The sequence below is a fragment of the Puma concolor genome, chromosome B2 (genome assembly GCF_028749965.1).
Source record: "Puma concolor isolate L17-30 chromosome B2, mPumCon1.1.hap2, whole genome shotgun sequence".
Classification (NCBI taxonomy): domain Eukaryota; kingdom Metazoa; phylum Chordata; class Mammalia; order Carnivora; family Felidae; genus Puma; species Puma concolor.
Window position 1 is genome coordinate 107,496,088 of NC_141671.1, and position 8,340 is coordinate 107,504,427.

Below are 8,340 nucleotides of genomic sequence, written 5' to 3' on the forward strand. Positions count from 1 at the left end.
AGTCCTTCCTCCAATGTCAATATTTTTGAGATGAATGTTGCCATTATATTGTGTTTTACTTAATTGCATAATGGCTTCTTCCCCCAGCTGAGTTTTTCTAGAGCATAAGAATGGCAAATGATTTTATAGAGTAGAGAAATGTTCACATTAATTTATTGATCTTCACAGTGCTAACATATTATCTTTATACTGTTAAGAGGACAAAATTTTGCCAGCTTAATGTCAATAATAGCAATAATAATAATAATAATAATAAATTGTGTTTCAAATTTTTATCTCCTTGTTAAAAATTTTGTCACATCCTGATGCATAGGGGTACATGTACCCCAATGTTTATAGCAGCACTTTTAAGAATAGCCAAATTATGGAAAGAGCCTAAATGTCCATCAACTGATGAATGAGTAAAGAAGATGTGGTTTATATATACAATGGAATACTACTTGCCAATGAGAAAGAATGAAATCATGCCATTTTCAGCATGTGGATGGAACTGGAAGGTATTATGCTGAGTGAAATAAGTGAGTCAGAGGACAGATATCATATGTTTTCACTCATATGTGGATCTTGAGATACTTAACAGAAGACCATGGGGGAAGGGAAGGGGAAAAAATAGTTACAAATAGAGAGGGAGGGAGGAAAACCACAAGAGACTCTTAAATACAGAGAACAAACTGAGGGGGAAGGGGCTTGGGGAGCAGGGAAAATGGGTGATGGGCATTGAGGAGGGCACTTGTTGGGATGAGCACTGGCTGTTGTATGTAACCAATTTGAAAATAAATTATATTCATAAAAAATAATTTACAAAAAAATTTTTGTCACATTCTGTAGGGAAGAAAAATTGCTTTCGTAATAACCCTGTCATTGAAAGACACTCAGAAATGCAAATCACAATTTTTCCCAAAATTATTTTGAGAGAATATTTAGTATTTTATTTTAATGTCTTCACTGCACTGGAAATTTTAAGGAGAGCTTTCTCTTTATGTTCACCAGGGCAAAATGGGCAGTACACTGCTCTCCTGATATCTAGAGAGCAACTGGCCTGGACAACTTATGGATTAACCAGTTAAGCTGGCAGTTGTTGCTTGCCTTGGTTTTTATTTATTAATTTATTTTTTTAAGACCCAGGAAGTGCTGACATCATTGTGGAAGTATAGAATTTAATTTCTCCAATAAATCAAATTGGATTCAAGTTGTAATACTGTCACATCTACAGAGTTGGGCAGAAACCATGAGACTCAATGAACTGATAACAAGATATAAAGCTTTTCACCTCCAGGTCCCTGGTGTTAATCAGGCCAGTTCCAGCACAGAAGAGAGCAAAGCTGCTCACCATGCTGGTCAAGACCTCGCAAACCCAGTGTCAGGGGTCATTCACAGAATCAGCATGATAAAAATCTACATCAGCAGAACCATGAATACAGCAAGACCAAGTGTTGTGTCTTCATAAACAAGTAAAGTTCTAAAGACCTGGGTGTGGTCAATAGAGACTGTCAAACAGCCAGGGGTAGAGGATTTGAAGGTAAAAGGAAGCTTTAAAATGCCCACCCTGTGGCATGCCAGGAAAAATGGCTATCGTCATATTGGAAAGCCCTGTTTGTCTTTTCTTTGACACCAAGAGTTATGATAAGCATCTAGACAGAGGTATTAACAGGTGTGATGGTTGTGTCAATTTGCCTAGGCCAAATACTCAGATATTTGGTCAGGCATTATTCCAGATGTTGCTGTGAAGGGTTTGTTTTGTTTTAAATAAGTTTGCCGTTGAAATCAGTAAACTTTCAGTAAAGTAGGTTATCCTTCATAACGTGGGTTGGCCTCATCCAATCAGCTGAAGGCCTTAACAGAAAGACTGACTTCCCCCAGACGAGAGAATTCTGCAAGCAGATGCCCTCTAGACCACGAAATCAACTCTTCCCTGGGTCTCCAGCATGCTGGCCTATACTTCAGATTTCAGACTTGACAGCCTCTACAATCATATGAGCTAATTGTCTACAAAAGCAATCAACCTCTGTCTCAATATTTATCTATATCTAATATTTATATCTATATTTAAATCTTCTCTTTGTTATGTTTCTCTGGACAACCCTAATAATACATCAGGATACAGATATTTAGAACACATATAAACTCTGTGTACTTGTCTACTCTTGGCCTCCTCTTCCCTTACCCAGACCACACCTCACTTTGTCTGGTAGCAAACACAGAACTATTAACGATGTTTTAGATCAGAGAACCACATGACAAGAATCATACTTCAGTAAGCTAACTTAGACAGAAATGTGGAAGATGAACTGGAAAAAGACAGATTGGAATAATTAGAACAGTAATGCCTATAGATCATGTTGTCCAATACGGTAGCCATTAGCCATATGTGGCTATTTGAATTAAATTTTGAATTAATTAAAATTACTTAAAATTAACAGTAATTTCCTTAGCTGTACTAACCAACAGTTCAAGTATTCAGTAGTCACACAGAGCTGGTGGCTACTCTATTGGAAGACATAGACTATAGAACATTTCTATCATTGCAGAAAGATCTACTAGAGAATGCTGCTGTAGCAAAATCAGGAGGGACTCCACTCTGGCTATGGCAGTAGAAAGGCAGAAATAAGAGAAAGTAACTTTCATTGGGTGTTCAATAGGCACTCAGTGATGTACTGTTTACACTTCTTGTCTCGGTTCATCGTGAAGCATACTCTACAAGACACAGGGTTATGCACATGTTCACAGATGAGAAAACTGAGTTTCATGCTCAAGGAAGACAAGCCAGTGACACAAATAAGATATAAATCCAGGCAATTTTAACTCCAATAGCTCTCATGGACAAAGACAACTGTTTCTATACACCTGGAAAGAGAATGTTTAAAAATAACAGATGTTATACCAAACTTCCAATTGAAATCCTAAAGCCATCACACCCCATGCAAGGGCTTTCTCTTTAACAACCACCGTTGAACCTCCCAAAACTAAGACACAAACAGCACTCCACAAATCCTCTGAAAGTTCTCTCTCTGACTACAAATTGCTATCCTTCCATTTCCTCTTATTTCTTCAAACCTGCTATATTGGTGTCTTGGTCCATTACGGCTACTATAACCAGATTCCACAGACTGGGTGGATTTTAAAGAACAGAAATGTATTTCTCACAGTTCTGGAGGCTGGGAAGTACAGAATCAAAGCACCAGCACAGTTGTGTTCTGAGGAGCGCTCAATTCCTGGTTCATACCTAGTATCTTCTTGCAGTGAACTCCATGGTGGAAGGGGCTAGTGATCTTTCTGCAACTTCTTTTATAAGACACTAACTGCACCGAAGAGGGCCCCACCCTCATGACCTAAGAACTTCCCACAGTTTTCACCTCTTAACACCGTCATCTCTGGGAGTTAGGACATCAAAGTATGCACATTCAGACCATTGCAACTGGCTAGTCAGTCTCAGCTGCTACAACAAAGAACCGCCCCTCCTCCAAACTCGATGGTTTAGACCAATGCAATTCTATGTGGTCAGTCTACTTAGTAGTGTGTTGGCTAAGTGTGTTGACCATGTTACCATTCTGTGACAAGACAAAGAGTTCAAAAATGGCTGAACTAAGGAGTGCCCTTAGTGATACACTTGATTTACATTCTGGTGCAAGCTCCTTCTGTGGTCTCAGACTTAGAACAAGCTGGTTTTGGATAGGCACTGGCCAGCAGATCGTGAGGAGCACTGGCTTATGGATTTGTGGCTCTTCCAGGCTTTATTATTCTTCCAAAGGCCATGATCCTGTGGTCACTACCAATGCTCTCCATAGACCAGAATACACTAGTCATGAATCGCTCAAATTCCCTGTTTTGCTCTGTTCCACCACTTCTATACTCATGAAATCCATCCTTACAGAGCTTCTCTTTTTTTCGGTGTACCAGCAATGCCTGCTCCATTCAGATGACAATCCTTGCTGTTGAGATCACATCTACCTTCCAAGTCCTTCAACAATTTGATCTATAAATTATTCCTTTTCTTCTCAAATATTATGTCTTTAACTTCTCTTTGAATCTATACCCGTGCTCATGTTTCTTTCATCCTAAAAAGAATCTTTAATTCACCCCCACATGAGCCACAAGTTAACACTGACTCTATCTCCCTTCCCACCTAGATTTCACTTCCTAACTTCCATTCAAACTTTATCCATCACGCTACTGAAAGTTCTCTCAATAACAATCATAATAAGTAACGTCTTAAAATGCCTGCTATAAGCCATAATTATAGGGCTGATCATTCATCTGTTTCTAGTTACATCTTAGAAAGCTATTAACCTATCATTTGTAAAAAAAAAAAAAAATTTAGATCAAAGACATTAGGTAAGTTGAAGTTGGCACAGCCACTAAACCCACATCTATTTGACTTGTTTTCACATCTAGTTCTACTTGGTCTCTCTTCTGGACATTCTCTGACTTTGCAGCCCCTATTCCCCTTGGCTTTTTTTGTAGGCTTCTGTTTGTCACACTGGGGGAATCTGCTCACTATCTTTGTTGGTGACCCGTAGTTGCTGCCTTCAGGGCAGTTCCACCAGCAGAAAAGCTTCAAGGAGTCTCCTCTTAAATTGCCACAGTGTCGATGGGTTGTCTGTGAGGTCATCTCCCAGAATCATGTTCTAGGGGAGGGAAGGCTGCTTGCATCTGCAAGGGCACTCTTTTGTCCAGCCAGGCTCTGAGCCATGCAATGAGTCCCCAGTAGAAAGTGAGGAAAGCAGAGGGGGATATGTGGGTTAGCCTTCCACACCCTGCAGGGAATGCACAGAGAGAAGCCAAGACCAAGAAAGAATAAAGGCAAAGCTGGAAGAAAGACAATCCCAAATACCATCTTAAGAACTTAGCTTAATGAAGAAAGCATGTGACCCCTGTCACCACACTTAGGAGGAGGCTGACTCACTCCCCAGAACAGGTTGTGGGTATGCACAGCAGTTCCAGCCCTGTGAGAAGAATGTTTTTTCCTCACACACAGCTGCAACATACCAAACTTCCAAGCTTTTCCTTATGCTATCAGATGGGAAGGTCTAATTCTCATGAATGTCCTCAATTCTTAAAACTCCCTTGTTACCCTTCCCTGAGAACATGATTGCCATTTAACCTAAAGACATAGTTATGGTGAAACCTTCAGACATCTTTACTCATCAATGACAAAATACTGGGGTGGGGGGGGGGGCATCAAATCAAGCTAGATAGACAGTTGTCTTCTTCCCTTAGAGATAAAGCTTGGTTAAGGTTGTGACCCAAGTAAGTGTTCCCTGATTCAACCTTGGATCCATGATCCATGAACTAATGTGCTCTCCCTTGATACCATTTGCATTTCCACATTCCTCTCAGTATCCAAAGTCTAACCTTCCCATGCCCTGGGAGGAAGGAGTGAAGACGCCATCACTGAAGCAATTTGGCTGCTCCCATGGAAGCCATTACGCTCCTGATCCAGAGCTTTGCAGCGCCCATTTCCCCCACTTATGTGAAGAGGCTGTCAAAAAGCTTCTCTTAGCAAGGCAGTATTGGGTTACCAACAGCTGGTAGCTGTTCTCTGCAATCAGGTTCCGGGTATATGGACGATTACAGGTTAAATGTGTGGCGGCATTGCCTATGGGTGGCTGTACTCTAGCTGGGGCCTTCTAGAGGCACAATGCTTTTAACTAGAGGATGGCTCTTGTGGTGGGAATTACAGAACCTGGCAAGATGGCAGGGAGAGATATTTTGGGGCATGCAGGCTTTCCAGCACCAAAAATAACCTCCAGTAGGAGGCTGCCTACGTGGCCCCCAGAGAAGGTCAAGCCACCCCTGCTCTGTCAGCACGAGCTCTTTGAATCATCTCAACACTTTCCATTTAGCCAAGCTCTTCCCCTTCCCCCATCACCACTGTCCTTCCCAGGCTTTAGAGCTATCTTTGAAATGGAGAGGCAGACAGAGATCACTTCTCTTTTTATTTGGATTTGATAGAGAATGTAAAATGAGTAAGGCACAAGCAACTGGGAACCAGCACCCTCCCCTGATCCACAAAACCACAGGAGCTCAATACTAGGGCAGCCTTAGAAATCTGGCTGGAACTCACATTGCCAAGATTACTCCCACAAATCCAATTATCCAAGGGATACCAAATCTGTTCCTTCACACTGCTTCTTTCCCCTCAAAATGAGAGATGTAAGTATGACAATCATCTGCACACACGATTCCTCCAGCACCACTCACTTTCCATTCCTCCTAGAGGCTCCAAGGCACAGTGAATTAAGCTAAAGATTCCCTGGATTCCCCACAACATAGCAGCCGTGCTTCAGAGAGGTGCTGCAGCTTGTTATGAGAGATGCCACGCGTGGTTCCTGGAGGGTATATTTTCATTTAGTCTGGATGTTTGGCACACTCAGACCATAAACAGAAGCCCAAGGTAGAAATAGATGGCGTGACTGGTTTACTCAGAGAGTGTTGAAAATGTTTAATCAATTAATGGCGATAATAAAGTGTCTCATTGGAAGATAAAATGACAATTCCTCAAGCTCGACCACATTTGTGTCCAGCCTAACAGCTTACAGGCATTGAGGGTGACTGAGGGACAAACACGAGAGCTATGCAAATTATGAACGTCTCCTTTTATGTTTACATTTGTGCATATTTCTGGCTATTTTTTGCAGATAGGCAGATTAGCAGCCCTGCTGATAATGTGATCTCTCTGACAGAAGTGAAAAATCATTCACTCATCCCAAAACGTATTCCCCACTTCCCCAGTGTAGGGATGTAATAAGCTGACGGGGGTTACCGCGCAGGCAGCCGCCATACACATGACCAAGCATGGGAATTCCTAGGGAAGAATCAATGTGTAAAGGGACAAAAAAATCAGCAGTCAAAGCACAAGTAGCATCTGGCGAAATGAAATTTCAACTCTTTCATTCAAATAATTTAAGACCGCTAGAGTTTGTGACATGACCATGAAAGAATGTTGTAGTGTTTACTCACTCATTCATGACCCAACTTCGTTCGCTAGCCTAGAAGCTCCATAAGAGCAGGGATCTTGTCTGCTTCTATTCACTGCCGTGTTCCCAGCTGTTTTTACTACATAGGAATAGCTCGAAAAATATTTGCTGAATTGAATGAATGAATCCATTCATCATTCAGAAAACATTTAATAAATAATGGGGTACACAGGCTCTTCCATTTATCTGCATTCTTCTATTCCCTAATTATTGTGTGATTTCACTTCCTTTTTGAGAAAATATGTAAATATGTTGGCTTCCTCCCTCATGAGTTTGATCTTTGAAAATAAGTTAAACTTTTTAATATAAAAATGAAAAATAATAATTTAAACCTCTCTTAAGTAAACTAAACTATCAGCATACCATATAAGAAAATTAAAAATCAATCCCTGCAATAATTGTGTATTTTATAAGAGGCAAATAATCTAAATACATTTATATAGAAGAATGGTATTCTTCTCCCTACTATAATTATCATGAATGTTTATATTTCATTAAACATGTGAGATATGTATAGATCTCCAAAATAATATAAGTAGGGCATTTTTAAAAATCCAGTCATTTTAAAAACAATCAAATGTTAATCAGCTACATTGGCTAATCCAAATCAGCTAATCAACTAATACAAATGGTTATTTGATTTAGTTCACCATTTTAAAGTTATTTTAGGACAATATTCAGGTACCACTACATGCCTATTAAAAATGACTATAGGGGCGCCTGGGTGGCTCAGTCGGTTAAGCGGCCGACTTCAGCTCAGGTCATGATCTTGCGGTCCGTGAGTTCGAGCCCCACGTCGGGCTCTGTGCTGACAGCTCGGAGCCTGGAACCTGTTTCAGATTCTGTGTGTCCCTCTCTCTGACCCTCCCCCGTTCATCCTCTGTCTCTCTCTGTCTCAAAAACAAATAAACGTTAAAAAAAATAGGGGCGCCTGGGTGGCGCAGTCGGTTAAGCATCCGACTTCAGCCAGGTCACAATCTCGCGGTCCGTGAGTTCAAGCCCCGCGTCAGGCTCTGGGCTGATGGCTCGGAGCCTGGAGCCTGTTTCCGATTCTGTGTCTCCCTCTCTCTCTGCCCCTCCCCCATTCATGCTCTGTCTCTCTCTGTCCCAAAAATAAATAAAAACGTTGAAAAAAAAATTTAAAAAAAAAAAATAAAAAAATAAAATTAAATTTAAAAAAATGACTATAATAATAATAATAATAAAACTGGCCCTACCAAATGCTGGCAAGGATCTTAAACAACTGGGACTCTTATTCAGTACTATCGTGGATGCAAAATTATAGGACAGCCATTTTGGAAGACAGTTTGGTAGTTTCTTGCAAAGGTAAACATAGTCTTACCATAACAATCCAGCAGGTGTG